This window comes from Ursus arctos, unplaced genomic scaffold, assembly GCF_023065955.2.
Source record: "Ursus arctos isolate Adak ecotype North America unplaced genomic scaffold, UrsArc2.0 scaffold_7, whole genome shotgun sequence".
NCBI lineage: Eukaryota > Metazoa > Chordata > Mammalia > Carnivora > Ursidae > Ursus > Ursus arctos.
In genome coordinates, this window is record NW_026623089.1 from 56,258,040 (window position 1) to 56,277,180 (window position 19,141).

At 38.0% G+C, this 19,141-nt stretch overlaps 1 protein-coding gene across 8 annotated transcripts in view; it reads left to right on the forward strand.

Moving 5' to 3' along the window:
• Positions 1-19,141, forward strand: part of CTNNA3 (catenin alpha 3) — a 1,640,794-nt gene that overhangs the window by 78,674 nt on the left and 1,542,979 nt on the right. The gene's annotated exons all lie outside the window — the stretch shown is intronic.

The following is a 19,141-nucleotide window of genomic DNA, read 5'->3' on the forward strand; positions in this document are numbered from 1 at the left end:
CATAATATACATCATGATTCTCTGACTTATTATGCAAGTCCAGATTTTATTTATTGGAATTCTTAAAGCAGAGCTTGAAAAAAACTTATACTATGCTGTAGATCTAAATTTTTGTCCTTAACCCAAAATTTACGAGGGAACTTCCCTTAGGCTTACCATGCATTATACCTCCTAAGACAAATTATCCCTTTCTCTTTTTTCTATTTAAGTATAATTAACATACAGTGTTATATTAATTTTAGGTGTACATTGATTTAACAACTCTGTACATTTCTCAGTGCTCATTGTACTCTTAGTTCCGTTTATCTGTTTCACCCATCCCCTCCATGCTCCCTCTGGCAGCCACCAGTTTGTTCTCTGAATTTATGTGTCTGTTTTTTTATTTGTTCGTTTGTTTTGTTTCTCAAATTCCACATTTCAGTGAAATCATATAGTACTTGTCTTTCTCTAACTGACATATTTCATTTAGTATTATACCCTCTAGATCCATCCCTATTGTTGCAAATGGCAAGATTTCATTCTTTTTTAATGGCTGAGTAATATTCCATCGTATATACATACCACCTCTTCTTTATCCATACATCTATCAGTGGACACTTGGGCTGTTTCCACAATTTCGCTAATGCAGATAATGCTGCAATAAATACAGCGGTGTATATTTTTTTGAATTACTGTTTTTGTATTTTTTGGGTAAATACCTAGTAGAATTACTGGATCATGTGGTAATCCTATTTTTAATTTTTTGAGGAACCTCCATACTGTTTTCCAGTGACTGCACCAGTTTGATTTCCCACCAACAGTGCATAAGGATTCCTTTTTCTCTACATTCTTGCCAACACTTGTTGTTTTTTTGTGTTTTTGATTTTAGCCATTCTGACAGGTGTGAGGTGGTATCTCATTGTGGTTTTGATTTGTATTTCCCTGATGCCGAGTGATGTTGAATACTTTTTTTTTTAATATGTATCACCAAGTTTTTTGGTGAGATTTTTAAATGAATTCTCACAAGTCGTTTAAGATTTTGTTCCTGTGTAGCTACCAGGCATGAATAGGGAAATGGCCTTCATTTTGGGGACGCCTCGTAAAGGCTAGTACATTTATGCGACTGCATAACCCTTATTTGTTCCGTAAGAGTAGAACATTAGGGTTGATTAGTTAAGACTTGCTAATCAGGAGACCCTCCAAGATGGTGGAGGAGTAGGGGATCCCATTTTGTCTGGTCCCTGGAAATCAGCTAGATAGTTATAAACTCATTCTGAAAACCTGCAAAATCAGCCAGTGATCGGAGAAAAGAATTGCTACAATTCTACGAATAGAAAAGCAACCACTTTTTGCAAGGTAGGAAGTGAGGAGACGTGAATCTGAGGCAATACACTGGAAGATAAACCTGGGGGGGAAGGAGCCTCTGTATGCCAGGTACCAGAAAGTGTTATAAGCAGCAGAGTGCAAAACCAGAACTTTTAGAAGCTTACCTGAAAGGCGTTCAGGAGGCGAAGCTGGCGGAATCCCAGGTGGGACACCTTGGTCTCAGGATCCCCGGGGTCACAAAAAGAATGGGGGTGCCTGAGTGCAGCAGAGTTCCCAGGCATTGGAGCGGGGAAGCCAGTTGCAAACAGTGAGACCAGGCTCCGGCTTACTGCTTGGTGTTGCCATAAACTGAGAACCGCTGTCTAGTCAGTCTAATGCTCTCTGAGCGGGGGCCCAGCAAGAGGCAAAACCGCAGTGAGAACCCCTTCCCTACCGTGGGAGCAGCAGTGGTGTGCATGCGTGCTGCAAGGGTCCATAAAGTTTGGAGACTTGAATTGGGGTGGAGTGCTTGAGATGAAAGTGCTCGGTCACAGGCTGGGTAAACACAGAGTGTGGATGGAAACTGGGGAGACAAGAGTGATTGATCACTTTTCTGTGAGGGTACACTGAAGAGCGGGGGACACAAACTTTCAGCTCCTGGGCTAGAGATTGGGGTGCAGCCATTTTCAAACCTCCCCTTCTCCCACTGGTTCCGGAGCCCACTTACATTGAGCCTGGCCCCCTGGCGATGGCGGTGCAATTCCATCAGGGCAAAGACACCTGGGAATCAGGTAACAGGGCCCTCCCCCAGAAGACCAGCAGGAACTTCTGGCAAATACCAAGTTTACCAGTTGTACAGAACTGTAAAACTCCAGCTCTTGGGAAAGAAGTATATAGCATTTGTGGCTTTTTCTTATTATTCTTTAGTCCTTCAGTTTTATATTTTATTATCCTTTTCAGCTATTTTCTTATTTTAGCAATTATTTTTTTAAGTCTTTTTAATTTTCATTTTTTTTGCTTATGGTATATATATATATATATTTTTCTTTCATTTTTTGGTTTCCTTTCATTGTATTCAACTTTACTTTTGTATATATATAAGTTTTTCTTTCTGACCTATTTTGGGAGACCTTTTCTAGTTTCTTCTAACACACAGACCAAAATATACCCAGGATCTAGTTTACTGTTCTGTTTGGTTTAACTTCTTGTCTGATTTTATTTCCATTTTATTCCCCCTTTTTTCCCTTTTCTTTTCTGTTTGGTTTCTTTTCTCTTCTGATTAGTGTAGTGTATATTTTTCTGGTATAGTTACTATTCTTTAGTCCTTCGGTTTTATATTTTATTATCCTTTTCAACTATTTTCTTATTAATTTTTTAAGTCTTTTTTAATTTTAATTTTACACTTATGGTTTATATATATATAGTTTTTTCATTTTTGGCTTCATGTCATTGTATTCAACTACATTTTTGTATATATATAAGGCTTTCTTTCTTGCCTGTTTTGGGATCCAGTTTCTTCTAACAAACAGACCAAAATACACTCAGGATCCAGTTTATTGTTCTGTTCTACTTGTTTGATTTTTTTTTTAAAGATTTTATTTATTTATTTGACAGAGATAGAGACAGCCAGCGAGAGAGGGAACACAAGCAGGGGGAGTGGGAGAGGAAGAAGCAGGCTCACAGTGGAAGAGCCTGATGTGGGGCTCGATCCCACAACGCTGGGATCACGCCCTGAGCCGAAGGCAGACGCTTAACCGCTGTGCCACCCAGGCGCCCCTACTTGTTTGATTTTATTCTCAGTTTTTTTCTCTTTTTTTCTTTTTGGTTTCTGTTCTCTTCTGATTTTTGTAGTGTATCTTTTTCTGGTGTCATTGTTGCTATGTTTGTATTTTCCCTCCCTTTCATCTATTCTTTTCTGTACATAATGACTAGATGGAAGAACTCATCCCAAAAAAGAGAACAAGAGGCAGAAATCACAGCTAGGGATCTAATAAATATGGATATAAGTAAGATGTTGGAACAAGAATTCAAAACAATGATTGTAAAGATACTAGTGGGGCTTGAAAAAAGCATAGAAGACACTAGAGAACCCCTTCGTGGAGAAATAAAAGAACTAAAATCTGGTCGAAATAAAAAAGGCTATTTCTGAGATGCAATAAAAAATGGAGACTCTAACTGCTAGGATGAATGAGGCAGGAGAGAGAGACAGTGATATAGAAGATAAAATGATGGAAAATAAGGAAGCTGAGGAAAAGAGAGGTAAACAACTACTGGAGCATAAGGGGAGGATTTGAGAGATCAGCAAGACCATAAAACAAAACAATATTATAATACTTGGGGTCCCAGAGGAAGAGGAAAGAGAGAGAGGGGCAGAAGTATTAGTCAAATAAATTATAGTGGAGAACTTCCCTAATCTGGGGAAGGAAACAGGCATTCAAGTCCAGGAGGGACAGAGAACCCCCCCTCAAAATCAATAAAAATAGATCAACATCTAGGCATATAATAGTGAAGCCTGCAAATTTCAGAAATAAAGAGAAAATCTTGAAAGCAGCTTGGGACAAGAGGTCCTTAACTAACTGCAAGGGTAAAAACATAAGGCTGGCAGTTGACCTATCCACAGAGACCTGGCAGGCCAGAAAAGACTGGCATGATATATTTAACTTGCTAAATGGGAAAACTATGCAGCCTAGAATACTTTATCCAGCCAGGCTGTCATTCAGAATGGAAGGAGAGATAAAGAGGTTCCAGGACAAACAGAAACTAAAAGAATTTGTGATCACTAAACCAGCCCTGCAAGAAATATTAAAGGGGATCCTTTAAGTGAAGAGAGAGCTGAAAAGTAACAAAGACTAGAAAGGAACAGAGACAATATACAGAAATAGTAACTTTACAGGTAATATAGTGGCACTGAATTCATATTTTTCAATAATTACTCTGAATGTAAATGGACTAAATGTTCCAATCAAAGACACAGGGTATCAGATTAGATTAAAAAAAAAAAAAAACACAAGACCCATCAATATGCTGTCTACAAGAGATTCATTTACAAAAAGCCCCCAGCGAATATCATTCTCAGTGGGGAAAAGCTGAGAGCTTTTCCCCTAAGGTCAGGAGCACAGCAGGGGTGTCCAGTCTCACCACTGTTGTTCAACATACTACTAGAAGTCCTAGCCTCAGCAATCAGACAACATAAAGAAATAAAAGGCATCTGAATTGGCAAAGAAGAAGTCAAACTCACATTCTTTGCAGATGGCATGATACTCTATGTGGAAAACCCAAAAGACTCCACCCCAAAATTGCTAGAACTCATACAGGAATTCAGCAAAGTGGCAGGATATAACATCAATGCACAGAAATCAGTTGTATTCCTATACACTAATAATGAAACAGAAGGAAGAGAAATTAAGGAATTGATCCCATTTATAATTGCACCCAAAACCATAAGATACCTAGGAATAAACCTAACCAAAGAGGGAAAGGACCTGTACTCAGAAAACCATAGAACATTCATGAAAGCAATTGAGGAAGACACAAAGAAATGGGAAAACGTCCATGCTCATGTATTGGAAGAACAAATACTGTTAAAATGTCTATGCTACCCAAAGCAATCTACACATTCAATGCAATCCCTATCAAAAGACCATCAACATTTTTCACAGAGCTGGAACAAATAATTCTAAAATTTGTATGGAACCAGAAAAGATCCCAAATGGCTAAAGCAATGTTGAAAGAGAAAACCAAAGCTGGTGACCTCACAATTCTGGACTTCAGGCTCTATTACAAAGCTGTAATCATCAAGACAGTATGGTGCTGGCACAAAAACAGACATATAGTTCAGTGTTGCAGAATAAGGAACCCAGAAATGGACCCTCCACTCTATGGTCAAGTAATCTTTGACAAAGCAGGAAAGAATATCCAATGGAAAAAAGACAGTCTCTTCAACAAATGGTGTTGGGAAAATTGGACAGCCACCTGCAGAAGAATGAAACTGGACCATTTTCTTACACCATACACAAAAGTAAACTCAAAATGGGTCAAAGACCTTCATGTGAGACAGGAACCTGTCAAAATCCTAGAGGAGAGCATAGGCGAAACCTCTTTGACTTCGGCCACAGCAACTGCTTGTTAGACACGTCTCCAAAGGCAAGGGAAACAAAAGCAAAAATGAATTATTGGCACTTCATCAAGATGAAAAGCTTTTGCACTGCAAAGGAAACAGTTGACAAAACCAAAAGACAAGCTACAGAATGGGTGAAGATATTTGCAAATATCTTATCAGATAAAGGGTTAGTATCCAAGATCTATGACGAATTTATCGAACTCAACACCCAAAAAGCAAATAATCCAGTCAAGAAATGGGCAGAAGACATGAACATACAGTTTTGCAAAGAAGATATCCAAATGGCCAACAGACACATGAAAAAATGCTCAACGTCCCTCAGAATTAGGGAAATACAAATAAAAACCACAACGAGATTCCACCTCACAACAGTCAAAATAGCTAAAATTAACAGCTCAGGAAACAAAAAATGTTGGTGAGGATGTGGACAAAGAGGTACCCTCTTACACTGCTTATGGGAATGCAAACTGGTGCAGCCACTCTGGAAAACACTATGGAGGTTCCTCAAATAGTTAAAAATAGAGCTGCCCTATGATCCAGCAATTGCATTTCTAGGTATTTACCCAGAGGATACAAACGTAGTGATCCAAAGGGGCACCTGCACCCTAATGCTTATAGCAGCAATGTCTGCAATAGCCAAAATATGGAACGAGCTTAGATGTCCACTGACAGATGAATGAATAAAGAAGAGGTGGTATGTATATATAATGGAATATTACTCAGCCATCACCATTTGCAGCGATGTGGATGGAACTAGAGGGTGTTATGCTAAACAAAATAAGTCAGAGAAAGTAAATTATCATATTTCACTCATGCCAAATTTAAGAAACAAAACAGAGGATCATAGGGGAAGGAAGGGAAAAATAAAATAAGACATCAGAGAGGGGAGATAACCATAAGAGACTCTTAACTATAGGAAACAAACTGAGGATTGCTGAGGGTAACTGAGTGATGGACATTAAGGAGGGCACATGATGTAATGAGCACTGGGTGTTATATGCAACTGATCAATCACTAAACTCTACCTCTGAAACTAACAATACTCTATATGTTAATTAATTGAATTTAAATAAAACAAAATTAAAAAAAACTAAAAAAAGACTTGCTAATCGCAAAGGCTGCTGACATATTGTTTATGAGCAGAGAAAGTATCATTATGAAGAAACTACTTTTTATGTTCTAACTGAAACCAGTAGATGTTTTGCTTTAGTCAAGTATATTGATATAGCAGTCAACAGAGAATACTTTAAGTAAATTCACACTGAAGACTATGCCTTTCACAGCTTATGTGTATTTCCTGGCATGTTTAAAAGCTATTATAAGCTGCAAACATTTATTGAGTCCACCTAGAAAATTAAAAGGGTGAAAATGACCAGAAGTAATTTTATTTGATTGGAAAGAAATTTAACTCTTAAAAAAGGGTGATCATGCTTATTACTTTAGAGAGCTTTCAATATAGTGCCTGGATTCAGACTTCTCATGATCTACAAGTAGATATATTAGGGAAAGGGGAATTAGTACTTATTATATGCTAGATAGATCTCATGTATATGTAAGTATAGTTGCTAATTTATGTTCTTTAAGATTTTCGTCAATGTTTTTGAACGTGTTTCTTGATTTCTTGAAGGAAGTTTGGTATATCAGTTCACCAGTATCCCAGTTAGAAAAAAGTTTCTAGATCTTAGCAATCTTCAAGTCAAAGTAAATGAGAAATATTAATAAAATTAGAATATTTACTTGTTCAGAAACTATCCCATAAAGGAGAATTCTAGTGCAACAAAATTATTTGGACATACTCTTTTTTTTTTTTTTTTAAAGATTTCATCCATTCACTTGACAGAGATAGAGACAGCCAGCGAGAGAGGGAACACAAGCAGGGGGGTGGGAGAGGGAGAAGCAGACCTCCAGCAGAGGAGCCTGACATGCGGCTCGATCCCAGAACGCCGGGATCATTCCCTGAGCCGAAGGCAGATGCTCAACGACTGAGCCACCCAGGCGCCTCTGGACATACTCTTGATTTTCATTTTAATGGGATTATCCTTATCAAAAACCAGTGCATTTCAAACTCAAAGAATTATTAAAATAACTGACCTTTTTGTTAATGCACAGCCTTCATGTATCTGTCACTTTGATCATGTATTACATATCAATACAAGTAAAAATTTTCATTAAATTGTATTATAGGTGTTTTTTTCTAGAATAGCATCATACTGAATATCTCATCACATTCTTTTTTTTTTTTTTCGGAGTGTTTATTTTGAAATAGTTACATGGTTTAAGTAATATTGTCTGTGATCATACTGGAAAACATTCCAAAAGAAGTTCATGATCTTTAAGTTCATAGTGCCACCAGATGAAGTTAGCAATGTAGTAATACCATTAAAAAAATTCTCACTTTTACTCATTATTTATCTTAATGTTATTTTCCTTTGCTTTCAGAAATTGCTTCCCACTTCTGTATATAACTCAAGTCAAAATTACATTTTAATTTTTGGAGTAATTGGTCATAGATACTATTATGTCACTCTGGCTTCTATTCATTTATTCATAAATCTTTATTCTGCTCTTTTTATAGTTACCAGAGTGTTTGCCACCAAACTTGATTTATCTTTAATCTGTTTTTTTTCTTTTGGGCACAGGTAAATTACTAGGTCATTTTGTAGGGATGTTCAGTCTGGGATATATTTCAATCATTCGCTTTCATTTTCTCTGTGTTATAACTTACACAGTTGCATCCCTCTGTAATAAATTCCTCCAATGGATCAGAAATAATTTTTTTTCTCAGCAATTACATTTTTATGATTGCAACTGTAGGCATCTGCACTTTATCACTTTCAAGATCCAGATTTGGCAGTGCAGTGCAGTGCAGAATGTCTATTTATGCAGAATTGCGATTAAAAGAATTTACATCTCTATGTCGTATACTCTCTGAAGGAGATAAAAACTGCTAGATCATGCTACAGTCATTACATAATAGAACCGTCTATAATCTTATTTGCCACAAAATATAATTTTCTATGTGTCAGATTCATATTGAATGTGAACTAAAAGAATTACTCAAAATCTTTTAAGATAAAAACAATAGCAAACTTCTTACAATGTGTTATCTCATATAAAGGTTTTTTGGAGCAGAGGTTCAAATGTATTTTATGATGTATACATATCCCATGTTTTCAAGAGGTAAATACAGAGTTAAATCAATAGTAGTAAACAATATTTCTCTGGCTCTTACCCTCCTAACTCTTGTATGACCTCTTGGCCTTTTCTTGGCTTCTACTTCTATAGTGTCTCCATTTATCTCTGGGAGTCCCTTGGGGATGGTTTTATATACTCAGTAATACTCATTCAGTCTAGTTTAAGAGTATCTGCCAGCTTTTTTATCAGTCAGCATAAGCTAGCTTATGCTGTGATAAGACAAATGCCAAATATCTGAGGCTTAATAAAAGTTAATTTCCTGCTCAAGCTACATGTACAGTGTGAGTTAGCAGGGGATCTCTACTTAGTATCAGCACCCAGGAACCCAGGCTCCATCTCAATATTTACTTCCAGTGTTGTAACAGAAGAGAACATGATGAATCATGCAAAGTGTCCTAAAATGTCTACCCAGCTGTGATATATGTCAATTCCACTACTGCTCTTGTCAAAGCAAGTAATGTAGTTCAGTGTGGATACTGGATATGTGATCCTGCCCTGGACTCAGGAGAATGGGAATACTGTGAAAAGCTCCAGTAACTATTATCTTCCCATTGCCTTCTTTTTAGGGGTTCCTTTTTTGGTGGGCAACTGACTTACATACTCAAGGAGTATCAGTTGGCAAGGAGCCTCTGAGGCAATCTAGCATGCAAGCTTTGCCTCTAGAGGAAGATGGTGAATTGATTCTATCACCATCACCTGTGTAGGGGATTGACTACGTACTGAGAGTTAAGTGGTTAGTACCTAGGGTTAAAGGTTCTGTCAGGTGCTAAACTAAAGACACACAGAAAGAAGTAGAGACATGGAGAAGAGTTCTAGTGGAGCAGTTTTCAGATTCAGATCCACAAACTCCTGCTGTTGAGGGACAGAAATGTTACCTACTTGCCAGAGTTTTAATGTATCCTTCCAGTTTCCAAACCACATTCTGTCTCAGAATTATACTCTAGGTTCGTTGGGGCCTCACTGTTTCCAGTTTCCTGGAGCACTGGCCATGTAGTCCTGATGCTTGTTTTCCTCATGTAATATGATTCCCTGGCCTCCTACCTTCTCTTCTGAAAGTTCTGAGAAGTTCAAAACAAGTGTCTAAATGTTCAAAAGAAGTTCCATTAGTAACAGCAATCCAGGGTTCCTGTACTTGTTCTCATTACTTATGCTAGAATGGAGATTTTCCTGCGAAGTCTCTCTTTTGTTTTTCTTCTCTTCTCCAAAATTTGGAGTGTCTGAGGTATGACTTACTTGTGCTTCCAAAACTATCTGTCATGTTTTCCCCTTTTGTCTGACTCTGTCTTGTTGATGATCCACTGCCAATGATGCCCATCATGAGGCTGGGAATGACGTGTCAAGGTAGCCATGTCCCAGTGCCTCCAAAGCTGCCAGTTCTCAAGGTGGCAGAATGGCTCTGGGCTTCTACAGAGGCGAGAATGCCTCTCTTCCCAACTGTGCTGTCACATGGGCCCCAATGAAACAATACTTACACCTCGAGTCACACAAAATTCCCCTTTCAGCTCCTTCTCCAATATCCTTCCTTTCCTTGTTAGAGTAAAACCCAATACAAGTGCCTAGATGGTGAATTCTTACTCCTCTAAGCACCATGTTTTTCTTTCTTTCCTGGCTCCCATGCAGAACCTCTCTGCCACACCCTACTCTCAACAGAATTGCTTTCTCTCCTTCAGCCAAGGGGAAGAAAAGCAAAAAAGCAATTAGATGATTAGATGTCCAAAGGGTTCATTTCTCACTGTTCTACAGAAGATCTGATTGACTTTCAGGTAGCTGGGAGAAGACCTGCTTTGGCTTCTTAGCCTCCTAGAATATAATTTCCTTTGTTTCTTTCAGAAAATAATTCAAGTTTCATTTGTTTGTGGTGTTTTCTGTCATATCATAGGTCATTTTGAATAAGCATGATGCCATTTACTTAGGTTTCCTTGATTTTATCACCAAGCTTCTTTTCAGAAGCCTTGCTGATTCTGTCAATAGAATTTATGTCAGAATTAATCTTGACGGTTCCAGGGAAATCTGAAAGACAGGTCTGCACACATATAGTGTTCTTGTAGATTAATGCAAGTATTTGAGCTTCGACTATAAGCTCAACAAGTAGCCTTAGAAGTTAGTATATAAATGTCTTATTTAAACACTTTATAGGTTCAAAGCTTAATAAGTATAAAGATGTTATTTTTAAGGTAGGATGAAGAAATAAACTTAATTCTGCCTTACTAATGTGTTAAAGTTTAAGGTGATTCAGCAATAGTTGAATTGATTCTAATAAAGTTAATTTGTTAATTTCTGCATTCATTTATTGCCAGAAGGCTCCTATGGGAAAGCTGTGATGCCATAGTTTCCTTAAGAAACAAATAATTGAGAAAAAGGAAGCCGCTTTTTAAATTAAAATAAGGATAAGAAAAACTAATAGCTAATTGGTTAAAATAGCACAAGTCCAGCAGGATTGTGCTTGGCTGAGCGTATAAGGGGTGCTCCCACCACCAGAATTTGGTAGCTTTTGAGATTAGCTGTGAGCAGATGTCAGTCTCTGCATATTTTCACCTTTTCTCACTTGCTTCCTAGACCTTTTACTCTATCAGACTCTGATTTTCATTCTATTCCAGCGTTGCTGCCATGTTGTTCTTATTTCTCTGACCACCCCCAATCCATTCCACTTCTGTTAATACTTTATCTTTTGAGTCACAGCTTGTCTTTTCCTCCACAAATTCAGACTGACCCCACAGATATCCACCTCTAACTTAGCTGTGGAATAAGGTCTTTTTCTTATAAACTGATTCCATAGGCAGCTAGGTGGTGTAGATTGATAAGCCCAGATCCACTTGCCTTTTTAGTGGAACACGCTAGATTGATGGGAGCAATTGTGGTTCAGCTGGCTGAAGGGATAGGAGTCCATATCTCCCCAGATGTCATCACTTTCACTGCTCGAAGTGTGATTCTACCCTTCACAGAAGTTCCTGCACTATTTCAGAACACCCAGCTTGTCTCAAGAAATACTGCCACAGCTTGACACTCCAGGAGTCTACACTAGTGATTGGCAAACTTCTTCTGTATAGGTCCAGATAGTAAATAGTTTCAGCTTTGACAGCCATAGGGTCTCTGTTGTTTGAGTTTGAAAGCAGCCATAGGCAACATGTAAACAAATGGATGTTTACAATGAAACATGGCTGTGTTCCAATAAATTTACTTATAAAACAGTCAAGTGGCCAGATTTGGCCCTGGGTACTTTTTTTGCAGGCTTCTGCTCTAGACTAACAATTTTCTCATGGAGATAATCTGTACTTACTGATTAAAGAAGGGTAAGAAAAAATGTTTTAAAAAAATAAAGAAGTGTAAGAAATGGGCAGTATCCCATACACAGTTGGGAGCTCCCTGTAAGAAAATTATGGTGGGGTTATTTGTGGCCAACCCCTGTGAGAGACACAAAAACCTCCCTTGGGGGAAGAGTGTTAACTAGGCAATTCAGAAAATTTCTGTTACTATTGAGATCCTGTTAGTCCAGTGGTTTTCAACCCTGGCTGCACATTAAAATCACCTGGGGAGCTTTTAAAAATCCTGATGCCCAGGCCACACAGGAAACCAATTAAATTAGAATCTTTGGGAGTAGGACCAAGCAGTAATTTTAAAAGCTCCCAGGAGATTACAATGTGAGAAATGCTGTGCTGGCCTTAATATCAGCCAGTAGTGAACCTGGTTCTGCATCTTAGCCTAAGGCTTACCCTAGTACAGTGCCCCTTCTGACTTTTACTAATGAGTTCGGTAGTGCTCACCTGGAATACATTTGTAAGGAATTCCTGGGGGTAACCTGCATCAACTCGGTAACATGCTCAATTAGCCCTCCTAGGACCCATTATGATTCTTAGTAGCAGCTCTAGGAAAACTTCTAGAGCTGAGAGGTCTTGGATCCATGTTCTGCAGCTCTCCCTTACTCAGCAGCCCGCTACTAGGTAGCATTATGGATCCACATATGGACTAGGTTATGGTGGTCTCTAAGTTTTTGAGTAGCCATGGCATCTTAGTTTTGGTGGACTCTATTTGGGGTGGAATTGCCATGAGGAAAGAGATTCATAATGCACAAGTCTGAAATCGTGATGTAGTGTCAAATCACATGAAAAAGTGTATATTTATAATCACCTGCACCAGTGCTTTTCAGCTTGAGCCATGCAAAGGCATCCCTTAAGGAACTTACAAACATCCTGATACCCAGGCCACAGCTAAGGCCAATTAAATCAGAATCCCAAGTAGGACTCTGTTAACAGTATTTTTAAAAAGTCTTCCAGGTGATTGTATTGTATAGCCACTGGAGTAAGACCTTGATGCCACCTCAGTGTTGTCCATGGACTTGCTGCCTCTGGTTAACTTAGGAACTCCAAAAAATGCAGACCCTTATCCCTGCCCCTTGAATCAGAATCTTGGTGTAATAAGATCCCAGGTGATTTGTGTTGCAGTAAAGTTTGAGAAAGCAGTGTTGGAGACTGTAAATTTTAACTTTCAAATTGCAACATTATGTAGCCAAAGTTGAAAACCACTGCTTTAAACCCTTATCTGTCTGCTGGTACAGAGTGGTGAGGTCACCAGGAATTTCTCAGCTCTGATACTCATTTGTTGCTCTGCTCTGAAGAGGCTGCCCAGGGGTGATTGTCCTGTTGTGAGGGACCTGTCAATTTTTTTTCTGAAGAGGATCTGCTTCTCCCACACCTTGACTAAGCCCGTGGTCACTAGGAACCGTGACCTGAGAAATGAGATTTTTGAGAGCTAGTGCTTCTCCTTTAGAATGTTTGGAACCAGGACATAGTTTGTTATAATCTATAAATAATTTTTACCTCTGGAAAAGTTACTTAACCCTGATATAGCTGAATTTGGATATATATAGTATTATAGCACTGAGTGCTCTATGAACTAATACTTAACAAATGTGGTTTGTGATTTGCAGAAGAGTCCTTTAAAAATTTTTTTTAAAAGTTTATTTAAAACCTATACATCCAAAATGAGCCTTGAACTCGTGACTCTGAAATCAAAAATCAAAAGTCATTTTCCTCTGACTAAGCCAGCCAGGCACCCTTGAGTTTTTTCTTTTAGGAAACAATTGCATTCTCAACCCCAATAAAGCAAAATACTGTGGTTCTTCAATTTAGATACATTTTCTACCTCACATTTTTAACATTCTGAAATTATATTTTACGACAGATATGAACATTTAACGTAGTTTTCCTTTTCAGTGCTTGTAAGGATTAACAAATTACCCACAGTCCCTTTTGGTAAATACTCAGTCTTTTTAGATAAAATGATCAGAAATGGTGGTTGGGTGAGGGTGTTGCTTATGTGACCTCATGGGAGTGGGATATGGACTTAGGGCCTATTGCTGCAGAGTGGCTGGTCTGGGATACCTTCTGTACTGGTGATCTTTGAGGGATGGCTGAACTCATACATAGTTATCTTGTGAGTGCCTCTGTGTATTTCCTCTGTAGTCTTTTGCTGATAGAATTTGTGGACTACTCTCTCTCATCTTGGTTAGGGTCCGTGGTTCTCTCAAGATGCTCGGCCCTTGATGGTTCTTCAGACCCTTAAATCCCAGCTACATCCTCTGTCAGGTGTTTGGTATTATCCGTCTACTTAGCCTGTGCTGCAGGATTACTTTGCTTCTCACCATGGTGGGCTCAGGGAAGGCCCACCAGTCTTTAGCACAGCCACATTTTGATGGTCCTTTGTGGTGTCTGGGATGGTGTGGGGTTTATCCATGCCTCATGGGAATTAAGGGTGACTTAGGAAAGCTAAGCTGCTCTTCCTTCTACTTATACTGTGATGCCAAGATGACACTGTGGCCACCCTACAGTTTGTGCAGGGCAGTCATAAAGCAGTTTTCTTCCAGAGTTCCAAAGATAAATGGAACCAACTCTGTTTTCAGTATTACTCCTCAATCATGCTAACACAGCTCCCCAGTCTGAGTGAACCTCAGACAGGAGAAATAAGGACATGTATCTTACTTGTCTTTCTTACCTGTCAGCCCTTTCTTCTGCTAGTCTTTTGAGGCTAGGTGAGGGGAGCTTCCCTACTTTTTCCCCCCTATCTGACCAGATCTTTTTCATTAAACTTGATGATCTAGTCTATCAGATCTAGCCTTTGCTAAATAGGAGCCAAAATAATTTAGAAAATGATTTTCTTTTCCTTTAATGGCTTCCACAACTATTTTTTTCTTAAGACCTCAACAGAATCAACTTTGAAACTCAAAGCTGATCAATGGTATTTTTGTTCTGTCTACACACTCTCTGTCCCTCTCTCTCTCTGTGGGGAATAGGCCTTAAGGCTCAGCCTTGGATTTGGAAGGTTCAATATTGACAAAATATTATCTGTACTTACATACTAAAAAGAAGTAATTAATGGTATATGTTATAATTAATGGTGTTTTAGAATTAAGGGATTATGATAATATCCTGATGGTATTAAGATGGGACTTTGGGGCACCAAAGGTTAAGCGCTGACCAATAAGATTCAAGATTGGTGACTGTTATTAAATTTTTACAAAAAATGAGGCAGAAATAGGTTTATTGATTTAGGGACAATGCTGACAAATGAGGCAGAGTCAACCTAATTAATTTTATTTTATTCTTAAATTGAAGTATAATTTGAAATATAACATTATTATTTTCAGATGTACAACATAGCGAATCAGTTTTGTATATATTGTGAAATGATCACCACGATAAGTCTAATTAACATCCATCACCATACATACAAGTTACAAATTTTATTTTTTGTGATGAGAACTTTTAAGATCTCTCTCAGCAACTTTCAAAAGTGCAATACAGTATTATTAACTGTAGTCACCATGCTGCACATTGCATCCTCATGACTTATTTATTTTGTAACTGGAAGTTTGTACCTTTTGACCCATTTTGCCCAAGCCTCCATCTCCCTGCCTCTGACAACCACCATTGCGTTGTCTGTATCTGTGAACTGTTTTTGTTTTTGTTTTTATTTTTTATTTATTTTTATTTTTTAGAGAGAGAGAGAGATTGAAAGAGTGTGAGTGGGGCAGGGGGAGGGGCAGAGAGAGAGGGAGAGAATCTTAAGCAGGCTCCTTGCTCAGCATGGAGAACTGAGCCAAAATCAAGAATCAGATGCTTAACCAACTGAGTCACTCAAGTGCCCCCTGTTTTGTTTTGTTTTCCAGGTTCCACATGTAAGTGAGATCATATGGTATTTGTCTTTCTCTGTCTGACTTATTTCACTTATCACAATGCTCTCTGGGTCCATCCATGTTGTCGCAAATGGCAAAATTTTATTTTTTATGGCTGAATACTATTCCATTGCATATGTATACCACATTTTCTTTATCCATTCATTGGTCAGTGGGCACTTAGGTTGTTTCCATATCTTGGCTATTGTAAATAATGCTGTAGTGAACATGGGGGTGCATGTATCCTTTTGAGTTAGTGTTTTTATTTTCTTCTAATAAATACCCAGAAGTGGAATTGCTGGATCATATGGTAGTTCTATTTTTAATTTTTTGAAGAACCTCGATATTATTTTCCATAGTGGCTGCACCATTTATATTTCCACCAACAGTGCCCAGGAGTTCCTTTTTTCACATCCTCACCAACACTTTCTATTTCCTGTCTTTTTGATAATAGCCATTCTAACAGGTGTGAGGTGATACCTCATTGTGGTTTGACATTGTGGTTTTGACTCTGATGATTAGTGATATAGAGGGCCTTTTCATGTAGCTGTTGGTCATCTGTTTGTATGTCTTTTTTGGAAAAATGTCTGTTTAGGTCCTCTGCCCATTTGTAATTGAATTGTTTTTTTTTTTTTTTTTTGCTGTTGAGTTTTATGAGTTCTTTATTTATTTTGGATATTAACCCCTTATCAGATTTTGATTTGCAAATATTATCTCCCATCTGGTAGGTTGTCTTTTCATTTTGTTGATGATTTCTTTTGTTGTGCATAATCAATTTTAAACTGAGCATTAACATTTAAATCGATTATGGGCTGTAGGCAAACACATTTGTGTTACTTTAGAATTTTGACCATAGAGCTCTACAAATCTAATTTTTATGGTCTTTCCTATTGTTTGTTGTCTCTTATTCATACATGATTAGCAGGTACATTTCCCCTGGATATCTTAAATAACAAGGAGTTTTGGGTTAGGAGAAAATCTGATGGTCTAGGGTAGATGGGAAAAAAGGAATCTGGCAACAGATAGTGGGAGTAAAATGCAACAAAGTTTTATAAGATTGTGTTGGTAAAGCATATGGCATTGTTTATTCAACTTTGTGGTTGATAGGGTAATAAATGCTTATTAAACAAAGCTGAGACACAGAATTAGGGGTCAAAAGCAAACCCCACTGCTGGAAGTGGAATGCTGGACTGGATGGATGGACCATGTCACATGACTAAACTACTGCATGTGAAGTCAACCCATTCTTTATTTTAGGGCTAGGTTTGGCTTGATTGGATTTTTCACTTATTTTGTTTCCTTAAGCAGTCAGTGGTTATTGATGGAAAAGAATTATCCTTTTCCTTTTCCTTGCTTAGCACTTCTTTGAATCAGTACTTCATTATAACTTATTGGTTATTGATTGACCGGAAGGATTAATGCTTGATTTAGGTATAAATAGCAACATGAATATAATTTCTCCTTAGTTTGCTTAATTCAGTATCTTGATAGTTTTTCACCACAATTTTGGAAACATTTATTTGTAGAAAAAGACAATGTATGATTAACATTACATTTTTTTACTAAAGCCTGAATTTGTTTTTGAATTACTGCTCTGTATAAAATGAGTATCTTTTCTAAATAATAGTCACATTCAAAATGGCAAAAGCCACATATCCTATGATTACTAGGTTAATGGTTGGGTTTCCTAAAAATATTACTTCTACAGATTGGGGTGCCCAAAGGTTAGTCCTGCAACTTCTCTAGCTATATTTTGTTCTTGGGAGATATCATCTAGTCTTATGAGTTAAAAAAATACTGTTCTCAAACATCTTTGAAATTTTAGTAAGACCAGTAAACCATTTATATGTGAATAATTACAATGAAAATGTAAGCTATAAGGAACATACTTCCAGCCCTTATCTTTCACAACTTCAGAATCGTATACTAGTTTCCAACTTAGCAACTCTAATAGGCAATCTTAACATGCCCAAAGTTCAGCTCTTGATTCTTCTTCCTTCTCAAGTGTCCTTAAGTAAATATTACCTGCATGTACCCAGCTATTCGGGCCATATACCATAGAGTCATCCTTGATCCTCTGTATCTTTCATAATATATACCAATCAATTAGCAAACCTTGTTGACTCACCAGAATTACCAAAATTCTGCCACTTCCCAGCAAGTCCACCAATGCTCCCTGAAACAATCCAATGTGATCTCCACTTGGGCTATTGTAACAGCCTCCTAACTGCTTTTCCTTCTTCCATTTCTCATCCATCTTCCTTGGTCCCTGTCTAATCCCCAGTCTGTTCTCTAGAGCAGACAGAACGGTCCTTTTAAATTTTAGGTCAGATCTTGTTCCTTTCCTGTTCTAAAATCTTGAATAGCTCCCAATCACAAGAATAGAATTTTGGGTGTTGATGGTGATCTACAAGGCCTGTACAATTTGGTGCCTCAGTGTCAGCCTGACCTCATCTCTTACGCTCTTACATCACTCTGCTGTAGGTACTCTGGCCTTCCTGCTGCTCCAGGAACAAAGTAATCAAGCTTCTGTTTTGGAGCCTTTGTACTTGATATTTCCTGTTTGGAATATGTTCCTCCAGTCAAATGTCTTACTCCTCTACTTCCTTGGGGTCCTTTTTACCTGATCAGAGAGGCCTTCCCTGATACCACATCTAACTAGCCCTTCCTTATCACATATCTGTTCTCTTAGCCTTCTTCACTTTCTTCATAGCACATATCAAATATACTCACTATTATGTTACACAATTATGTATGTATTTGTTTATTCTTTTGTCCCTCCTCAGTAGGATGAGGTTCACTGACATTTCCTCCTGGTTCAGTGCAGGTACACCAATGATATTTGTTGAATAAATGAAATGTGGAGTCCAGATTTGTTTTTGGGTGGCAAGTGGCTAAGTAAAAACTGAAAGAAACTTGTATTTGATATTTGCATTAGTGTGTGTTTTTTCCTGGTTGTGTTTAAGTTCCTATTTTTTCCAGGAATAACTTTCTGGATTAGAACACTTAGCTACAGCTGTTTGTGTTTGACTTGTAAATCTCTTTGCTTTGTTATGCCATCTGCATGGCCCAGAGGGCTGGTAGAATTGGAGAAGGATTGACATGTGTTTTGTTATCCCTCAATAATTCCAAGTAATAGCTTGGCTAGCGGTGTTGTTAATCTAACAAACAAAACCCTAAATTATATTTTAAAAAGGTGGTGGTAGTTTTATACTTTTAGTGTCATTAGTGGTCACGATTGTTATGGGCTGAAGTTGTATTCCTCTCAAATTCATATGTTGAAGTCCTAGTCCTTAGTACCTCAGATTGTGACTGTATTTGGAGATGGGGCCTTTAAAGAGGTAATTAAGTTAAAATGAGGTCTTTAGGTGGGC